Genomic DNA, 22,134 nt, shown 5'->3' with positions numbered 1-22,134 from the left:
CCCCAATAACAAGAACAGTTTGCTGGAATTACAGAGCTGTATAATGGCAATTTGGATCCCCAGTTAGTGCAGCAAGGATTGTTCCTATTACCCAGGCTTTAAAGGGATTCTGTCATCAGAAATGAGCCCTATAAGCTAAACATATGGCGATGTCCCTTGTAAAACACAGAATCCTAAAGTGAGTTTATCAAATGCCCCTGTGGCTCTATATTCCTAAAAAAGCGGTTTATATCACCTGTCAATCACTTAAAAATGTGTCCAAGGGGATGTCTCATGGTGAAAGGTGCCCAGCTGCAGCCATGTCGTTTAGGTGCCCAGCGCCACCTTCTCAGCTGAAATCGCCGCCCTCCCTTTCATGCGATCTGCCTACCTCACGTCATCACTGCCTCTCTAACCACCGCTCGCTTCATCCAGATCCCGCGAGCTTTGAACCAGGCTGTAGGAGGTTGGATGGCTGGGATGGGCAGTCAGTGGAGGTTCGAGCGAAGTGCGCCAGCCGGCGCACTTCGCTATACGAGGCCGCTGCCAGTAGTCCGCACGGGCACTTCAGGATATACCTAGTGCGCACGCGCGGGATCTGGATGAAGCGAGCGGTGGTTAGAGAGGCAGTGATGACGTGAGGTAGGCGGATCGCATGAAAGGGAGGGCGGCGATTTCAGCTGAGAAGGCGGCGCTGGGCACCTAAACGACATGGCTGCAGCTGGGCACCTTTCACTATGAGACGTCCCCTTGGACACATTTTTAAGTGATTTACAGGTGATATAAACCGCTTTTTTAGGAATATAGAGCCACAGGGGCATTTGATAGACTCACTTTAGGATTCTGTGTTTTACAAGGGACATCGCCATATGTTTAGGTTATAGGGCTCATTTCTGATGGCAGAATCCCTTTAACCTCCCCTACTGAATCCTGTTCCACATAAATGCTGTGGAATGATTCCTACCTATCCATTCCCTATACCTTGAATAATCTTTTCCTGAACTTGTAAACTGTTTTTTTTTAGCACAATGAAGTCTTTCCTAGCACTGTCCCTAGTGCCTGCTGACTTCTCTCCCTACACTAAGTACACTGGTAAATGGCAGAATCTAAGATGGCTGACGCTATTTATAGGGCTGTGACATGACAAGCTGGCTGGCTGCTGATTGGCTGCATGCATGGCATTATGGGTGATCCCGAGTTCCCAGAGTTCCTTTCTCCATGTCCTCACATGTGCAGCAGCCATTTTAGGAAAAATGTGATTCGTTAAATCGAAGCGCAAGGAAATTCAGCTTCGGTGCGAATCGAATCTTTCCTGAACAGTTTTGATTCGCTCATCTCTAATAGTCATATCAAAATGGCCAAGGCTCCTTTATTAGTCAAGGCCAAAGTTTCATGCCGCTAGCCATATAACGTGATTTATTGAGACTTGGAATATTGTTTGTCATTTAATATTGTTTGAGCATTGCTCGTCATTATATATATTTTTCAGCTCATACTGCTTGGAAAGTAGGCATAGTAGAGTGCTTCAGACAGTTATTTAAGAGTGACTAGTTCAGTTGAGTATCTGAAGTGCAGTAAATTATAGTTTTATTCCATTAAATCCACAGGAAAGCACATAGAGTCACGTTATTACCTGCTGGATGTGAGAAGCCTAGAGAAGGCACAAAAAGTAATGGGAGAGATTTACTAAGCTAAATGGGTCAGTATTCTGCCTCAATTTATACCACATTTATTATTTTTTATTATTATTATCTATTATTATCTATTATATTATCTATTATTATCTACTATTATTATTATTATTATTATTATTATTATTATTATTATTATTATTATTATTATTATTATCTTTGCCATTCACTTTACACTTTGGAAAAATGGCTAGAAAAAGGAGGTGTAGTCTAGAGAAGAGTGTGCTGGTTAAAATACACCAAAATTTTGCAGAAAAATTATATTCTACATTAAAGTGAACCTGTCATGTTGAACATGGTGTTTGATCTGCAGGCATGTTATTGAGCAGGTGGAACTGAGCAGATTGCTATATAGCTATATAGGAAAAGATTCAGTAAAACTGATCAGCATGATCAACCCTATTAAACCATACCATTCTTTTGTCTGTATGCTAAACAGCTGCAGAGATATCTGCATTTTTATTCATATACAAATGAGCACATTGGAACACCAGGTGGTGGGACTGAATCCTTGGAGTACTGCTTTTGTAACACCCCTGTGATCTGCACACTCCCTCTTCCCCTTGATTGACAGGGCTAGACGTAAGCATGCTGAGGGCAGAGCTATCTTCTAGAGATATATTCTAGCATGTACATATCATATACACCACTTACTGTAGCCTTACCACATTGAGAAGCTAGGAATACTATGCTTAGAAAGCTAATATACACTGCTCAAAAAAATAAAGGGAACACAAAAATAACACATCCTAGATCTGAATTAATTAAATATTCTTCTGAAATACTTTGTTCTTTACATAGTTGATTGTGCTGACAACAAAATCACACAAAAATTAAAAAATGGAAATCAAATTTTTCAACCCATGGAGGTCTGGATTTGGAGTCCCCCTCAAAATTAAAGTGGAAAAACACACTACAGGCTGATCTAACTTTGATGTAATGTCCTTAAAACAAGTCAAAATGAGGCTCAGTAGTGTGTGTGGCCTCCATGTGCCTGTATGACCTCCCTACAATGCCTGTGCATGCTCCTGATGAGGTGGCGGACGGTCTCCTGAGGGATCTCTTCCCAGACCTGGACTAAAGCATCTGCCAACTCCTGGACATTCTGTGGTGCAACGTGACGTTGGTGGATAGAGCGAGACATGATGTCCCAGATGTGCTCAATTGGATTCAGGTCTGGGGAACAGGCGGGCCAGTCCATAGCATCAATGCCTTCGTCTTGTAGAAACTGCTGACACACTCCAGCCACATGAGGTCTAGCATTGTCTTGCATTAGGAGGAACCCAGGGCCAACCGCACCAGCATATGGTCTCTCAAGGGGTCTGAGGATCTCATCTCGGTACCTAATGGCAGTCAGGCTACCTCTGGCGAGCACATGGAGGGCTGTGCGGCCCTCCAAAGAAATGCCACCCCACACCATTACTGACCCAATGCCAAACCGGTCATGCTGGAGGATGTTGCAGGCAGCAGAACGTTCTCCACGGCGTCTCAAGACTCTGTCACGTCTGTCACATGTGCTCAGTGTGAACCTGCTTTCATCTGTGAAGAGCACAGGGCACCAGTGGCGAATTTGCCAATATTGGTGTTCTCTGGAAAATGCCAAACGTCCTGCACGGTGTTGGGCTGTAAGCACAACCCCCACCTGTGGACGTCGGGCCCTCATATCACCCTCATGGAGTCTGTTTCTGACCGTTTGAGCAGACACATGCACATTTGTGGCCTGCTGGAGGTCATTTTGCAGGGCTCTGGCAGTGCTCCTCCTGTTCCTCCTTGCACAAAGGCGGAGGTAGCGGTCCTGCTGCTGGGTTGTTGCCCTCCTACGGCCTCCTCCATGTCTCCTGATGTACTGGCCTGTCTCCTGGTAGCGCCTCCATGCTCTGGACACTTCGCTGACAGACACAGCAAACCTTCTTGCCACAGCTCGCATTGATGTGCCATCCTGGATAAGCTGCACTACCTGAGCCACTTGTGTGGGTTGGAAACTCCGTCTCATGCTACCACTAGAGTGAAAGCACCGCCAGCATTCAAAAGTGACCAAAACATCAGCCAGGAAGCATAGGAACTGAGAAGTGATCTGTGGTCACCACCTGCAGAACCACTCCTTTATTGGGGGTGTCTTGCTAATTGCCTATAATTTCCACCTGTTGTCTATCCCATTTGCACAACAGCATGTGAAATTGATTGTCACTCAGTGTTGCTTCCTAAGTGGACAGTTTGATTTCACAGAAGTGTGATTGACTTGGAGTTACATTGTGTTGTTTAAGTGTTCCCTTTATTTTTTTGAGCAGTGTATTTTGGTGCTTTATTCACAGACACAATATATGATTATAATTAGAGATGAGCGAATCGAAGCTGACGAAGTCTAATTCGTTCCAAATTTCAGAAAAAATTTGATTCCGAACTAATGCGTATTTCCTCGCGCTTCGTGGTAACGAATCACAATTTTTCCTAACATGGTGGCCAGCCGGCTACAATGGCGACTAAAATGGCGGCTACACGTGTGAGGACATGGGGAGAGGAACTCTGGGAATGCGGGATGACCCATGATGCCATGCATGCAGCAAATCAGCAGCAAGCCAGCCAGTGGCGTCTCTAGCTTTCAAATTTTGGGGGGGCACACTGGGGGCCAGGACAAAAGTAGGGGGGGCAGCTATAACAACGATACATTTACACAAGTATGCTTAGAAATGCTGCGATACTTTACCCAATACCTAAAGATAAAAAGTTCCAGGGGCTGCGCTCACCTGATCAGTCTTGAGATGGAAGCACGGACTGTGCTTGGAAAAGGCACCAAATTTAGAATTGTATAAAAATAAGACGGGATGCCCAGCTTCCAAAAAAGACGTAGTTCCAATGACACACAGAATAAAAAATCCAACATGGCAAGCAAGTCTACGCGTTTTGGATACTCTAATACAGATCCTTATTCATGACAAGTTTGTTGCTAAATGGCTACATTTTTAAATAGCTGAACTTCCTGGCTCTCACAGGTGATTGTAATTAGCAGGAACGAACACACTACTATCCAAGTGCCAGGTAAGGATGAGAGCAAAAATACACATAAAAAGTTGGATATATCAAAAAACATAAACTCTAAAACTATGTGATATGAGCAAGGATCAGTAATGCAGGATTAAATCATGTTTACGATTTAATCCTGCTGGAACTCGAGAACCCATGCGAAAGATCCAATAGGACTCCCTATTTAGGAGCTTTCGCTTGTAGTCCCCACCTCTTGCAGGAGGATTAACTCTTTCTAGGGCCTGAACCTGGAAACCTGCGGTATCACCCTGGTGAGAAACCGCAAAGTGTAGACTAGCTGCTGAAACATTCCTCACTCTGGTATATGGAATGTCTGAAAGATGTTTGCAAATTCTTACTTTTAGACTATTGGTTGTACATACGACATATTGCAAGCTGCATAAAGAGCAAGTAATACAGTACACCACATAGTTTGTGTTGCAATTCACATATTGTTTGTTATTAAAGGTGTTATGAGTGGCTGTAGAAAAAATATTAGAGCCTGTCTTTATGTAATTGCAAGATGTACAGATGCGGTGGCCGCATTTAAATGTGCCCTTATGCCTTAACCAAGCACTTTTTTCTTTTGTACTGGTGTCACTATCAGTAAACAGACTTGGACTGATTTTCTGCGCAATAGTAGGTGCCCGGCGTGCAATGCATCTGATACCTGCAGAGCTGATGTCAGACCACTGTTCGTCACAGTTTAGAACAGATAGATGTTTTCTAACTATAGCACAAATTTGTGAAAATTCAAATTTACCCAATACCTAAAACCGCAACAGGGAAGAAAAGTCCTGCTGTCTGTGGTTTTAAAAAAAAAAACAATCACTCAGATTTCAACATGTCCTAGTTGCCTGTGGATGACACTTTAATAGGGAGGGGGATCTGTGGATGACACTGCTATGGGGGGATCTGTGGATGACACATACCGTATATAGCATCTTATGCTATATGTGTCATCCACAGATCCACCCCATGACAGTGTCATCCCCATTTCCCCCTTCATAACAGTGTCATCCACAGATCCCCCTCCCTATAACAGTGTCATCCACAGATCCCCCTCCCTATAACAGTGTCATCCACAGATCCCCCTCCCTATAACTGTGTCATCCACAGATCTCCCTCCCTATTACAGTGTCATCCACAGATCCCCCTCCCTATAACAGTGTCATCCACAGATCTCCCTCCCCGCCTCTCACAGGAGTGTGCATTTGACATTTCTAAACTGTAATCCATATCCTGCAGTAACTTTAACTTTAAATCAGGATTCAGCGGCCGCTCATCTCTACTAGTACCTTAACCTTACACCACTCGGCTAGCTTCGGTAACAGGGCCAGGCTACAGCCTACAGGCACTGCCTGTTAGTTGTTACCGAGCGAGCGCTGATTTCTGCAGGTCAGAGGATACGGATTACAGTTTAGAAGAAATGTACACTCCTGTGAGCGGTCCAGTGGCGGATCCAGAGCCTGGTCTCGGGAGGGGCCCTTCCAGATAATTTTCTGTCCGCCGCCACAGAACAAGGGTGCTTATAGAACAGACTTCACAGTGTAGAAGTATACTGCATATTGTGTGGCACAGTGTAGAGGTATACTGTATATTGTGTGGCACAGTGTAGAGGTATACTGTATATTGTGTGGCACAGTGTAGAGGTATACTGTATATTGTGTGGCACAGTGTAGAGGTATACTGTATATTGTGTGGCACAGTGTAGAGGTATACTGTATATTGTGTGGCACAGTGTAGAGGTATACTGTATATTGTGTGGCACAGTGTAGAGGTATATTGTGTGGCACAGTGTAGAGGTATATTGTGTGGCACAGTGTAGAGGTATATTGTGTGGCACAGTGTAGAGGTATATTGTGTGGCACAGTGTAGAGGTATACTGTATATTGTGTGGCACAGTGTAGAGTTATACTGTACATTGTGTGGCACAGTGTAGAGGTATACTGTATATTGTGTGGCACAGTGTAGCGGTATACTGTATATTGTGTGGCGCAGTGTATGCTATATGTGTATAACAAACCTATTTCACATGAAAACCTACAATTACTTGTCTTGGCCCTTGGGGATCTCGGACACCACTTCAACACTTTGGCTGGGGGGCTCGGTGGAGCTGATGTTGTGTTTTATCCTAATGAGAAATATTTCATAATAAGGATTTGGAGAAGGGGCAGAGGGATAGCAGAGCAGAGAGAGGCTGGTGCTGCTACTAGGGGTTTATACCATGGGGGAGTATTAAAGCCCACCATAATGCCCCCCCAGTAGAAATAATTCTCCTTATAATGTGACAATGCAAAAAATACCCCCTTGTAATGCCTCCAGTTGAGCTAATGTCCCCATAATGTGCCAGTATAAAATACCCCTATATAGTGCCCCCAGTAAATGCCCCATAGTGCTCCTCTCCCCCCTTCCTCCTAGTGCCCCCCATAATGTACCAGTGTAAAATGCCCCATATATCAGACCCCAGTAGATGCCCTCAGTGTCCCCCATAATTTGCAAGTATAAAATACCCCTTCTTAGTGCCCCCGTAGATGACTCCATAGTACTCCTCTCCCCCCTTCCCCATAGTACCCACTATAATGTGTCCCAGTATAAAATGCTACTGTACAGAGCCCCCCATATAAAATACCCCTTCTTTGTGGCCTCCGTAGATGCCCCTATAGTGCCCAACAATAATGTGCTAGTAATAAGTGCCCCCAATAACGTGCCAGTAATAAGTGCCCCCAATCGGGTGCCAGTAACAAGAGCCCCCCAATGTGCCAGTAATAAGAGCCCAGCCCCCCATCACGTGCCGGTAATAAGAGCCCCCCCAAAGTTCCAGTAACAAGAGCCCCCCATCATGTGCCAGTAATAAGCCCCCCATCATGTGGCAGTAATAAGCCCCCCATCATGTGGCAGTAATAAGCCGCCCATTATGTGCCAGTATCAAGCCGCCCATCATGTGCCAGTAATAAGCCCCCCATCATGTGCCAGTAATAAGCCCCCCATCATGTGCCAGTTATAAGCCCCCCATCATGTGCCAGTAATAAGCCAACCCCATCATGTGCCAGTAATAAGCCCCCCATCATGTGCCAGTAATAAGCCCCCCATCATGTGCCAGTAGTAAGCCCCCCATCATGTGCCAGTAATAAGCCCCCCATCTTGTGCCACTAATAAGCCCCCCATCATGTGCCAGTAATAAGCCCCCCCATCATGTGCCAGTAATATGCGCCCCATCATGTGCCAGTAATAAGCCCCCACATCATGTGCCAGTAATATGCCCCCTATCATGTGCCAGTAATAAGCCCCCCATCATGTGCCAGTAATAAGCCCCCCATCATGTGCCAGTAATAAGCCCCCCATCATGTGCCAGTAATAAGCCCCCCATCATGTGCCAGTAGTAAGCCCCCCATCATGTGCCAGTAATAAGCCCCCCATCTTGTGCCACTAATAAGCCCCCCATCATGTGCCAGTAATAAGCCCCCCCATCATGTGCCAGTAATATGCCCCCCATCATGTGCCAGTAATAAGCCCCCCCATCATGTGCCAGTAATATGCCCCCATCATGTGCCAGTAATAAGCCCCCCATCATGTGCCAGTAATAAGCCCCCCATCATGTGCCAGTAATAAGCCCCCCATCATGTGCCAGTAATAAGCCCCCCATCATGTGCCAGTAATAAGCCCCCCATCATGTGCCAGTAATAAGCGCCCCCCCCCCCCCCAATGTGCCAGTAACAAGAGCCCCCCTAATGTGCCTGTGAAACTATTGTAAAAAAAAAACGTCATTGCGCCGCCTGCGCCGGCATCTGATAGGCAGCAGGCACTAGGCCGGCAGCCTATCAGAGGAAGGGGAAGGGACATGCCTCTCCCTCCACTGCCCCGCCGCAGCACAGGCAGATGACTATGGAGATGAGCGCAATGGAAGCACTCATCTCCCTGTGCCCGGCTGCAGCAGTTCAGTTGGGGGGGCACAGCGTGATGTAGGGGGGGCCGTGGCCCCTTCTGGCCCTCCCCCGGCGACACCACTGCAGCCAGCCCAGTGATGTCACAGCCCTATAAATACGGCGGCCATCTTAGAGTCTGCCATTCACTATCGTACTTTGTTCATGGACAGACGTGTAAGCAGGCGCAAGGGAGAGTGAAATAAAAACTAATTGTTAAAAAAAAAAAAAAGGAAAGAAGCGATTTACTAGTGCAGGGAAAGGATAGTGAGAGGAATCATTTCACAGGCAGGGAGAGACGTGTGCAGATGCTAGGGAGAGTCAGAGGAAAATCCTCATTGTGAAAAAAAGTGATTTACAAATGCAGGGAAACATTTCTTGGGGATCCAGATAGTCTCATAATACAGCTCTGTCATTCCAGCAATTAGTTATTGGGGTGCAAGTGCTATGTTGAAAAGCCTTTAGTGGCTTTTATCTGTGGAAAAAGATAAATATATGCGTAGGTCACTTTTGCTGTTAACTGCGCTGATATAATTTAGTGGCCTATTTCAATACAATACGAGAAATATTTACGCAGGTCACTTTTGTTGTTATTTGCCCTAAAAGTGTTTATTGCCATGTTTCTAGAGAAAAAGAGGAAAATAGACAATAAGAATAGAGTTCTTATTTGCTGTTATTTGCGCTAAAAGTGTTTCTTGTCATATTTCACTACAATACGTGAAAAATAGACGCAGTTCACATTTGGTGTGACTTGCCATTCTGTGGTATCATGATGCTGCTGCTGCTGTTGCTGCCATCTCCACACTGTCACCTTGCCACTTTGTGGCCTCCTGATGCTGCCATCTCCACACTATGTCGCCTTGCTACTCTGTGGTATCATGCTGCTGCTGCTGTTGCTGCCATCTCCACACTATGTCACCTTGCCACTTTATGGCCTCCGGATGCTGCAATGTCCACACTATGTCGCCTTGCCACTCTCTGGTATCATGCTGCTGCTGATGTTGCTGCCATCTCCACACTATGTCACCTTGCCACTTTGTGGCCTCCTGATGCTGGCATGTCAACACTATGTCACCTTGCCACTCTGTGGTATCATGCTGCTGTTGCTGCCATCTTCACACTATGTCACCTTGGCACTCTGTGGCCTCCTGATGCAGCCATGTCCGCACTATGTCACCATGCCACTCAGTGGTATCATGCTGCTGCTGTTGCTGCCATCTCCGCGCCATGTCACCTTGAAACTCTGTGGCCTCCTGATACTGCCATCTCCACACTATGTCAGCGTGCCACTCTGTGGCCAAATCATACTGCCGCTGTCACCTCTACACTTTGTCATTGTGCCACTCTGTGGCCTCCTGATGCTGCCGCCACCTCCAGACCCTATTATTGTGCCACTTGGTGGTCTCCTCATGCTGCTTCCACCTCACCACTATGTCATAGGGCCACTCTGTGGACTTCTCATGCACACTCCTTTTACACCATCATCAGCTGATTCCACAAAGATGTCTACAGAACATGTTCTATTAAACGCTTATACAAGTAGAGCCCCCCGACAGAGTGGAGAGGGTGTCAGCAGTAAGTTTGTGTTGAAGTCACTGATTATTTTGCCCTTCCAATGATCCGTCAGAACAATAACCCCCAAAAAACTGATCCTGTCTGTTGAGCATCTGCCTTCACTCGGTCAGCATTTGATCAGTGATCCATCAGTATTTCTAATGCCAAAAAAACAGGAGTGGATCCAAAACAGAGATGACCGAGTCAACCATTCAAGACACAACTGTTAGATGACACGGGGAGCTCAGACCTCTCGCTGCGACTCCTGATGCCACGCACCCCTTAAAAAGGAAATGAAAACACCCCAAAAAAGTCTGTAATTTTCTCACTCCATCACACAATGGCAAATACTTTTTTGTGCCACTAATACGTGCAAAAAAGGGGTTTAGAACATATACTAACTGCACCGCTGAACGGCAAATATATTTTAATTTTCCCACTAATACACGACAAAAAGGGCTTTAGAACATATAACTGCACTGCTGAACGGCAAATAAAATAAAAAATTGTGCCACTAATACATGCCAAAAGGGCTGTACTTTTCACACTTCACCAGACAACGGCTAATAAGCCCTTTTTCCCCACTAATACAAGCCAAACAATGCTTTAGAACAGCGGTCCCCAACCGCCGGGCCGCGGCCCAGGACCGGGCCCTGGAAGATGGTTTGCCGGGCCGCGGCGATCAGGGCAGTCTTTAACGCTGTACTAATGAAGCGCTTCCATTATGGAAGCGCTTCATTAGTACAGAAGGACCAGGAAGTGGTGAATGATCTGTACTCACCACTTCCTGGTCCTCGGCTCGGCTATCGGCTGTGCAGGGCTGTGCACAGCGTGAGGTCTCTCTGTGACCTCACACTGTGCGCCGCTATACACAGCCAGTCGACAGCAGAATGAAGAATGAAGAGGATTGAGATGGTGACCAGGAGCAGGAGAGGTAAGTGTTTTTTTTTTATTTTATTTTATTTGCACTGGGGGCTGATGGCTGACCTGGGGGACATGGGGCAGACATGAGGGGCTAATGGGGGGCTTATGGCTGACATGAGGGGCTAATGGGGGCTTATGGCTGACATGAGGGGCTAATGGGGGCCTATGGCTGACATGAGGGGCTAATGGGGGGCTTATGGCTGACATGAGGGGCTAATGGGGGCTTATGGCTGACATTAAGGGCTAATGGGGGGCTTATGGCTGACATGAGGGGCTAATAGGGGGCTTATGGCTGACATGAGGGCTAATGGGGGCTTATGGCTGACATGAGGGGCTAATGGGGGCTTATGGCTGACATGAGGGGCTAATGGGGGGCTTATGGCTGACATGAGGGGCTAATGGGGGGCTTATGGCTGACCTGAGGGGCTAATGAGGACTTATGTCTGACATGAGGGGCTTATGGTGGAAAAGAGGGGCTAATGGGGGGCTTATGGCTGACATGAGGGGCTGATGGGGGCTTATGACTGACATGAGGGGCTAATGGGGGGCTTATGGCTGACATTAGGGCTAATGGGGGGCTTATGGCTGACATGAGGGGCTAATGGGGGCTTATGGCTGACATGAGGGGCTAATGGGGGCTTATGGCTGACATGAGGGGCTAATGGGGGCTTATGGCTGACATGAGGGGCTAATGGCTGACATGAGGGGCTAATGGGGGGCTTATGGCTGACATTGGGGGACTAATGGGGGGCTTATAGCTGACATTGGGGGGCTTATGGCTGACATTGGGGGGGGTTTATGGCTGACATTGGGGAGGTTTATGGCTGACATTGGGGAGGTTCGTGGCTGACATTGGGGGGGTTTATGGCTGAAATTGAAGGCTGATAGATGGCTAAAGGTTTGGGGGTTGATCTGAGCCATTGGGGGTCTGATCTGAGGTCTGATTAACATTGGGGGTCTGATTGCTGGTCTGACCTGAGGTGTAATGAAAAATATTTTTTTCTTATTGTTCTCCTCTAAAACTAGGTGCATATAGGGCGAAAAATACGCTACAGTGCAGCAGAGACCAGTGCAGCAGAGACCAGTGCAGCAGAGACCATAGTCAGTTTATATAGTCATTATATAGTGCTGGCATCAGCCTCAGGGAAGTTCCTGCGCTTGTGCGAGCTCGCGCATCGCGAGATTACGGCGATCTAACTGTGAGCAAAGAGGAGATTCGGAGGACACAGGCGGTGCTGGGCTCCTTCATAGGGGGCGTGGCTGGGCTCCAAGAAGGTTAGTACAGCCCCTTGGGCTCCTTACCAGGCTCATTTACATATCTATAAAATTATTTTTTAAACACAATAAAAGCACACAGCGCTATGGGACAGGTATATTGCGGACATGCTAGCAGCAATCTAGCCGTGCATGTCCGCAGCTCTATACACTCACCTAAAGAATTATTAGGAACACCATACTAATACGGTGTTGGACCCCCTTTTGCCTTCAGAACTGCCTTAATTCTACGTGGCATTGATTCAACAAGGTGCTGATAGCATTCTTTAGAAATGTTGGCCCATATTGATAGGATAGCATCTTGCAGTTGATGGAGATTTGAGGGATGCACATCCAGGGCACAAAGCTCCCGTTCCACCACATCCCAAAGATGCTCTATTGGGTTAAGATCTGGTGACTGTGGGGGCCATTTTAGTACAGTGAACTCATTGTCATGTTCAAGAAACCAATTTGAAATGATTCGAGCTTTGTGACATGGTGCATTATCCTGCTGGAAGTAGCCATCAGAGGATGGATACATGTTCTCATTCTGTTTACGCCAAATTCGGACTCTACCATTTGAATGTCTCAACAGAAATCGAGACTCATCAGACCAGGCAACATGTTTCCAGTCTTCAACAGTCCAATTTTGGTGAGCTCGTGCAAATTGTAGCCTCTTTTTCCTATTTGTAGTGGAGATGAGTGGTACCCGGTGGGGTCTTCTGCTGTTGTAGCCCATCCGCCTCAAGGTTGTGCGCGTTGTGGCTTCACAAATGCTTTGCTGCATACCTCGGTTGTAACGAGTGGTTATTTCAGTCAACGTTGCTCTTCTATCAGCTTGAATCAGTCGGCCCATTCTCCTATGACCTCTAGCATCCACAAGGCATTTTTGCCCACAGGACTGCCGCATACTGGATGTTTTTCCCTTTTCACACCATTCTTTGTAAACCCTAGAAATGGTTGTGCGTGAAAATCCCAGTAACTGACCAGATTGTGAAATACTCAGACTGGCCCGTCTGGCACCAACAACCATGCCACGCTCAAAATTGCTTAAATCACCTTTCTTCCCCATTCTGACATTCAGTTTGGAGTTCAGGAGATTGTCTTAACCAGGACCACCCCCCTAAATGCATTGAAGCAACTGCCATGTGATTGGTTGACTAGAAAATTGCATTAATGAGAAATAGAACAGGTGTTCCTAATAATTCTTTAGGTGAGTGTAGGTTAAAACGAGATGACAGAATCCCTTTAAAACTGTCCACTGTTCCTGCTGTGACCATGTCCTGAGGAAGTCTTTTCCACAGCTTCACAGTTCTTACAGTAAAGAAGCTTTGACGCTTCTGGAGACTGAACTTTTTCTTCTCCAGTCGGAGGCAGTGCCCCCTTGTCTTTTGAGGGCATTTTACATGGAACAGTTTTTCACCGTATTTTTTGTATGGCCCATTTATATATTTGTATAGGTTAATCATGTCCCCACTTAGACGTCTTTTCTCAAGGTTAAATAAATTAAATTATTTTAATCTTTCTCCATAACTAAAACTTTCCATGCCCCTTATCAGTTTAGTTGCTGTCCTCTGTACATTTTCCAGCTGCAGTGCGTCCTTTCTATGGACCGGTGCCCAGAACTGAATATTCCAGACGAGGCCTCACCAACTGCCCCGCGAGTCCATGCCTCGTTTAATGCATGACAATATCCTGGTGGCCTTAGAAGCAGCTGATTGACATTGTATGCTGTAATTTAATCTACCATCTACAAGGACACCCAAATCCTTCTCTATAAGTGACTCTCCCAGTGTTACATCACCTAGGACATATGAAGCACAGAGATTATTACTACCAAGATGCATAACTTTATATTTATCCACATTGAACCTCATTTGCCAAGTTGATGCCCAATCACACAGAGTGTTCAAGTCAGCTTGTAGTTTATGGACATCTTCCATAGACTGTACAGTACTACATAGCTTAGTGTCATCTGCAAAAATAGAAATAGTGCTATTAATCCCATCCTCAATATCATTAATACATAAATTAAATAATAAAGGGCCCAGCACTGAACCTTGGGATACACCACTTATAACCCGGGACCATTCTGAATAGGAATCACTGACCACAACTCTCTGGACACGGTCCTTCAGCCAGTTTTCAATCCAATTACAAACTATACTTTCCAATCCTATAGGTCTATAATTACCTGTGAAGGACCTAGATTCTTTTTTGAATATGGGCACCACATTTGGCATTGCGCCAATCAATTGGCACTGTACCAGTACCTAGAGAATCCTTAAAAATTATTAACAGGGGCACAGCATTGACTGAACTGAGCTCTTTAAGCACTCTTGGGTGTAATGCATCTGGATGTATCTTATTTACATTATCTTGAACCATATCTACAGTTAGCCAATTGAGCATATCACTGGATGTACTAAAAGCCCCAGCACCACAGATATCAGCTCCTTTGTCTTCTTTTGTATATACAGAGCTAAAAAATCCATTTAGTAACTCTGCCTTTTCCTTATCTACAGTGACTACCCCCCTTTACCATTATTTAGGGGACTGACCTGCTAGGACCTTGGTTTTTTAGCATTTTTTAGCCTGGTATGTAGAGATCCCAGATTTGAACCTTGGGAGAGACTTTCAGGTATATTTCTTCAGATATTTTTTTCTCCCTCATTTATCCCATAATAAATGGATATAGACTTCATATTGAGTTGAGATGATCGAATTTAAGCTGACGAAGTGGAATTTGATCCGAATTTCAGGAAAAATTCGATTTGCACCGAATCCGAATTTCCTTACACTTTGTGGTAACAATTCAAATTTTTTCCTAAAACGGCTGCTGCACGTGTGAGGACATGGAGAAAGGAACTCTGGGAAAGCGGGATCACACATAATGCCATGCATGCAGCCAATCAGCAGCAAGCCAGCCCTATGATGTCACAGCCCTATAAATAGCCTCAGCCATCTTGGATTCTGCCATTTTTCAGTGTACTTAGTGCAGGGAGAGACGTTAGCAGGCGCTAGGGACAGTGATAGAAAAAACTTAATTGTGCTAAAAAAATGATTTACAAGTTCAGGGAAAGATTAAGTAAGGTGTAGGAAACAGATAGGGAGGAATCATTCCACAGCATTTATGTAGAACAGGGTTCAGTAGGGGAGGAACAATCCTATTACACCTTGCTGCACTGACTGGGGATCCAAATTGCCATTATACAGCTCTGTGATTCCAGCAAACATTCTTATTAGGGTGCAAGTGCTGTTTGATACAGCCATGAACAGGGTTTATTGCAAGGAAATATTTATATGTCTTATTTGCCCTTGTGCAGTGCAGTTATATGTTCTAAAACATTTTTGGCTTGTATTAGTGAGGAAAAAAGGGCTTATTAGCCGTTGTGTGGTGAATTGCGAAAATTACAGCCCTTTTTGTCGTGTATTAGTGGCAAAAGTAAAATATATTTGCTGTTCAGTGGTGCAGTTATATGTTTTAAAGCCTTCTGTGGCATGTATAAGTAAAAAAAATAAGAGTCAATTTGCAGTTATATGTTCTAAAGCCATTTTTGGCGTGTAATAGTGGCAAAATAAAAATATTTGCCATTCAGCAGTGCAGTTATATGTTCTAAAGCCCTTTTTGTCGTGTATTAGTGGCTAGTGTTGAGCGGCAGGGGCAATATTCGATTTTGCGATATTTTGTGAATATATGGGCGAATATTCGTCATATTACTAAAATGGCAATGTATAATTCGCTTAATGCGCATACGCAAAAAAGGGCATGGCCTAGCAGCTGTTTTGAACTACCCGAAGTTTGAGGTGATTGGAAAATATGGTCGGAAGCAATTTTCGAGACAGTGAGGAAGAACTCCTGATCACGGTAAGTAATTTCACATTACACCAGTGTATTTGATTACATTTCACATGCATGTCAGAACAATTGCTTTATATGCAAATAGAGTGTTACAAAATATTCGTGATTGCGAAAATCGCCACTTATGATCCGAATGTTTTTTTTCACGATACATATAACTTCAATTCTTATCAGGTCTAAGTACAGTAGATATTACTGATTGGTGCACTAAGTATTGTTGTAACATCAGAGCACTATGTCTGTAGCATGTATGTATGGACAGCATAGAAATATCTCTCACATGCACATTGCACATCCATTTTCCTGCCACACACTATATGCACCTCCACACACCCACAAACACAGTCTATAGATTAGAATTTGTGTCCTGTTGGTCAGGACTGAGGAGAAGCTTTCTTTGTCTGACCGCCAGTATTTGCTGGTTCATTTAGAGTTACCCAGGGTGCACCATGGGGAGGCGAACCAGCTGTGCACCCCATACAGTACTGTCACTTCACTAGACAGGTACATCTCTGCTCAGCTGGCCAATATCCGATTGCTTAGACCCCACACACATACAATAGCAATACAATCCGATCTTATAACGGTAACATTAAATCTAATATTTCCCCTTCGAAGACAAAATACTTTTTGATGTTTTGCTGAGTACATTATTTATAATACTTGGATTAAAATAAATTGGGATTATATGCTTTCATCTTTATCCTGCAGCGCATGTTGGAGCAGGGCTATGACCAGACCTGGGTCCACGCTGAGTGGCAGGCCATTGTGAGGGAGATCCGTTCCGAGCTCAAGAGGAAGTTTAAGGGCAATCACCCTAGGATGGCCATATAAAAAAAAAGGTCGGATTTGAAGAGGAGGAATTCAGAGCGGACCAGAGAGATCCGTGACAGAAAATGCCCAGGTACAATGCTTACATTACTTTTGTATCTCTCGCCAACAATCTGTAATGTATATATACAGTTATGAAAATAAGTATTTCATCCCTTTACAAATGATTACTTATTAACTGGTGTGACATGTAGCAAATCAGCCGGTTACATCGTACATCTTTACCTCGCCATGAGTATATATATATATATTTATACACACAGCGAGGTACAGATGTATGATGTAACCGGCAGATTTTGTGCGTTTTACACACACAGAAATATATATACAGTACAGACCAAAAAGTTTTCTTTATTTTCATGACTATGAAGGCATCAAAACTATGAATTAACACATGTGGAATTATATACATAACAAACAAGTGTGAAACAAGTGCAAATATGTCATATTCTAGGTTCTTCAAAGTAGCCACCTTTTGCTTTGATTACTGCTTTGCACACTCTTGGCATTCTCTTGATGAGCTTCAAGAGGTAGTCCCCTGAAATGGTCTTCCAACAGTCTTGAAGGAGTTCCCAGAGATGCTTAGCACTTGTTGGCCCTTTTGCCTTCACTCTGCGGTCCAGCTCACCCCAAACCATCTCGATTGGGTTCAGGTCCAGTGACTGTGGAGGCCAAGTCATCTGGCGCAGCACCCCGTCACTCTCCTTCATGGTCAAATAGCCCTTACTTTCAAAGTTTTCCCAATTTTTCGGCTGACTGACTGACCTTCATTTCTTAAAGTAATGATGGCCACTCGTTTTTCTTTACTTAGCTGCTTTTTTCTTGCCATAATACAAATTCTAACAGTCTATTCAGTAGGACTATCAGCTGTGTATCCACCTGACTTCTCCTCAACGCAACTGATGGTCCCAACCCCATTTATAAGGCAAGAATCCCACTTCTTAAACCTGACAGGGCACACCTGTGAAGTGAAAACCATTTCAGGGGACTACCTCTTGAAGCTCATCAAGAGAATGCCAAGAGTGTGCAAAGCAGTAATCAAAGCAAAAGGTGGCTACTTTGAAGAACCTAGAATATGACATATTTTCAGTTGTTTCACACTTGTTTGTTATGGATATAATTTCACATGTGTTAATTCAAAGTTTTGATGCCTTCAGTGTGAATCTACAATTTTCATAGTCATGAAAATAAAGAAAACTCTTTGAATGAGAAGGTGTGTCCAAACTTTTGGTCTGTACTGTATGTGCGGGCGGAGAGAGTACATCGGTGGGCATTTTCTGAGTCCAGACCCGTCCGGTCTCAGGCATATGACCTGGTACATCTGGTGAGGAAGTGGCTCCAGCCAGAAACTTTGAGCCCCTCCCAAATGGTCGATCGAGTGGTCGTGGACCGTTTCGTGCGGACACTGCCAAGGGCCATACAGCGCTGGGTTGGTCAGGGAGACCCCGGCAACATGGATCAGTTAGTAAGCCTAGTCGAGAGGTATGTTGCGATCCAGGACTTGGTGCGGGACTCAACGCAGGCACGGGAATCCCGTCAGGCTCCCTCTCAGGTTGGGGATCCGGAAAAAGGGACCCAACCACAAAGGGGGGGTAGGCTAGTCCTACTTCGGGGAAGAGAGACCGGGGAGGGACCACGGGGATTCAATGTTGGCGCTGCCACGGCCTGGGACATAGGGCAGCGATCTGTCCTCAAACACCTGAACACATGGACTGCGGGTTCGCTCGCCGGTCCTCTTTCTTTGCCCGGCCTGTATGTACCATGGATGCCCGGCCGGCCGCCGATATGCCGCCTCTGTGCCAAGTCTTGTCGATGGGCATCCGATTAATGCTTTGCTGGACTCTGGGAGCCTGGTGACCCTAGTGCATGAGTCTTAGTGTCTGAGACACTCCCAGAGAAGCAAACCCTGTCCTTTGTCTGTATCCATGGGGACTGCCGGGAGTACCCCACTGCCAGGGTTACCATGTCCGTGTTGGGCCAAGAGGTGCAGCATGTCGTCAGAGTGGGACGCCAAATCCCTTATGCCGCCATACTTGGAAGGGATTTTCCTTTGTTCTGGACTCTATGGAAGAGTGATATGCCTTCCCTTAGGGACAATCGGGCCCAGTGCCAGAAGATCCCGACACGGGGATACCAGCCGTAGGGGTCACCACATCACCTGTAGGGTGTCACCCTGATAGGTTTCCCCTAGAGGGGTTGGCAGGCGAATCCGTGGAAACCCCGTCCATCCCGGACCTGGAGGTATCCCGTGACACGTTCGGGACCGCCCAGCTCCAGGATCCGACATTATTGCGGGCGAGGGAAGGGGAGACAGTGGTAAATGGGGTGGCTCAGCACCCAGGGGCTGACTCTGTGTTTCCCCATCTGGCATTTAACCATGACCTGCTGTACAGGGTGGACAAAGTGCATCAGGAGGTAGTGGAGCAGCTGGTGGTACCCCAGCCATACCGCCGTATAGTACTGGACTTGGCCCACTCCCACGTGCTGGGAGGACATTTGGGCGTAAAAAAAAACAAGAACGGATTCTGCAAAGGTTCTATTGGCCTGGGGTTTATGAGGAGGTCAAAAGGTTTTGCCAATCCTGTCCAGTGTGTCAGATGACGACTATCGCAGTCCCCTAGTACCCATGCCCATCATCGAGGTCCCCTTCGAAAGAATAGGGATGGATCTGGTAGGCCCCATGAACAAGTCGGCCAGAGGGCACCAGCATATCTTGGTGGTCTTAGACTATACCACCACATATCCTGAAGCGATCCCACTACGTCATACTTCAGCTAAGCTCATAGCTAAAGAACTCATGGGTATGTTCGCAAGGGTGGGGATTCCAAAAGAGATCCTGACCGACCAGGGGACCCCCTTCATGTCTAAGGTGACGAGGGAGCTCTGCAAGCTTTTAGGGGTTTTTAGGGGTTAAACGGTTACACACGTCCGTATACCATCCTCAAACCGATGGACTAGTGGAGCGCACTAACAAAACCCTAAAAACTATGCTCAAAAGAACCGTAGCCAACGACGGAAAGGATTGGGACCTGTTGCTGCCAAACGTATTGTTCGCAGTGCGAGAAGTGCCCCAGGCATCTACGGGATTCTCGCCCTTCGAGCTATTATACGGTTGACGTCCAAAAGGGTTGCTGGACATCGCTAAAGAGGCATGGGAGCAACAGCACACCCCACACAAGAGTATTATAGAGCATATAGAAAAGATGCAGGACCGTATAGAGACAGTACTACCAATCGTCCGGGAACACATGGAGGCCGCCCAACTGGCACAGAGCTGGGTATACAACCGGAGTGCCCAGGTCCGAACATTTAACCCGGGTGACCGGGTACTGGTGCTAGTCCCTACCATTGACAGTAAGTTTTTGGCACGGTGGCAAGGTCCCTACGAGGTGAAAGAGAAGGTAGGGTCAGTGAATCAGTGAATTACAAGATATCCCAGCCAGGTCGGCGGAAGCCAGAACAGGTATATCATGTAAATTTACTGAAATCGTGGAGAGATAGGGAGTGTCTCGTTGGGGACGGCCCAAGCACTGTCTTGTCTGCGGGGAAGATCCCAGCTCCACCCGAGGTCCTGGAGGGCACCTCCGCGGTAAAGATAGCGGGTGGTCTGTCGACCAAACAAGCTCAGGAAGCCAAAGAGTTGGTGAGTCAAAATTGGGGCGTGTTCTCTGAGCTTCCTGGTCGAACTTCGGTAGTCCGACATGACATCGTCACCGAGCCCCACGTCAGGGTACGGTTAAAGCCGTATCGTGTACCGGAGGCCCGGCGACAGGCCATTTCAGAAGAAGTAAGGTCCATGTTGAGGTTAGGGGTCATTGAGGAGTCAAGGAGCGAGTGGGCCAGCCCCATAGTCCTCATCCCAAAACCTGACGGTACTCTGCGCTTCTGCAATGACTTTAGAAAGCTCAATGAAGTGTCAAAATTCGATGCCTACCCCATGCCCCGGGTAGACCAGCTCATAGAACGGCTAGGGAAAGCTCGCTATTTCTCGGTCCTCGACCTCACAAAAGGATATTGGTAGGTGCCTCTCACGGAGGCGGCAAAGGAGAAGACGGCCTTTGTCACCCCCGAGGGGCTATTTCAGTACCAAGTTTTGCCCTTTGGCCTACATGGCACTCCAGCCACCTTCCAGCAATTGATGGACGTCACCCTACGACCCCATCATCCATATGCTTCGGCATATCTGGACGACATCATTGTGTTTTGCCAGGACTGGGAGAGTCACCTGCCCAAGGTACAGGCCGTAGTCGATTCCCTCAAAAAAGCCGGACTGACGGCCAACCCAAAAAAGTGTTCGATCGGGTTCGAGGAAGTCCGGTACCTGGGATACGTGATTGGGCGGGGAGTTGTCAAACCCCAGGTAGACAAGGTTGAGGCGATCAAGAGCTGGCCCAGACCTCTTACCACCAAGCAAGTACGTTCGTTCCTAGGGATGATCGGATATTACATGAGCCTTATACCCCACTTTGCCACAGTAGCTGCCCCGTTGACAAGACTTTTAAAGGGGAGGAAGACGGTGATGGTCTGCTGGGATGAGCAGGCGGAAGAGGCGTTCTCCCGTTTGAAGTCGGCTCTGTGTGGGTCCCCGGTTTTGGTGACACCCGACTTCACACGGGAATTTGTCGTTCAGACGGACGCCTCTGGCCACTGGCCTAGGGGCAGTACTCTCTCAGGAAATCAGTGGGGAGAAACACCCCGTTGTCTTCCTGAGTCGCAAACTCACCCCAGCGGAAACCAGGTACAGCTTGGTAGAGAGAGAATGCCTGGCCATTAAGTGGGCCCTCGAGTCCCTTAGGTACTATCTGTTAGGGAGAAGGTTCGGTCTGGTGACCGACCATTCCCCTCTCCAGTGCATGAGCCGGGCCAAGGAGGGGAGTTCCCGGGTCACCAGATGGTTCTTGTTCCTTACAGAATTTTAAGTTCAGTGTCGAACACAGGGCAGGCCGCTTACAGGGGAATGCCGATGCCCTGTCCCGGGGTGAATAAACAAAGCATTGTGTTTTACACCAAGACCGGTCTGTGTTGCCTCTATACTGCACTCGCTACCACTGCCTACCAGAGCGGATCCCCACAATTGGTGGCTTGCAGCGGGCAT

General features: G+C 46.6%; 1 long non-coding RNA gene across 1 annotated transcript in view; it reads left to right on the top strand.

Annotated features, from left to right (window-relative positions):
- Window positions 1-1,586: 1,586 nt before the first annotated feature.
- LOC121003185 overlaps window positions 1,587-22,134 on the top strand; it is a 45,669-nt gene continuing 25,121 nt past the window's right edge. Inside the window, exons 1-2 of the long non-coding RNA XR_005779438.1 lie at window positions 1,587-1,678; window positions 16,920-17,112. This is a non-coding gene — a long non-coding RNA (uncharacterized LOC121003185). The remainder of the gene's footprint in view (window positions 1,679-16,919; window positions 17,113-22,134) is intronic.

Source organism: Bufo bufo, chromosome 1 (genome assembly GCF_905171765.1).
Source record: "Bufo bufo chromosome 1, aBufBuf1.1, whole genome shotgun sequence".
NCBI classification, from domain to species: domain Eukaryota; kingdom Metazoa; phylum Chordata; class Amphibia; order Anura; family Bufonidae; genus Bufo; species Bufo bufo.
The sequence above is the reverse complement of the archived record's forward strand: the minus strand, read 5'-3'. Positions and strand labels throughout refer to the sequence as shown.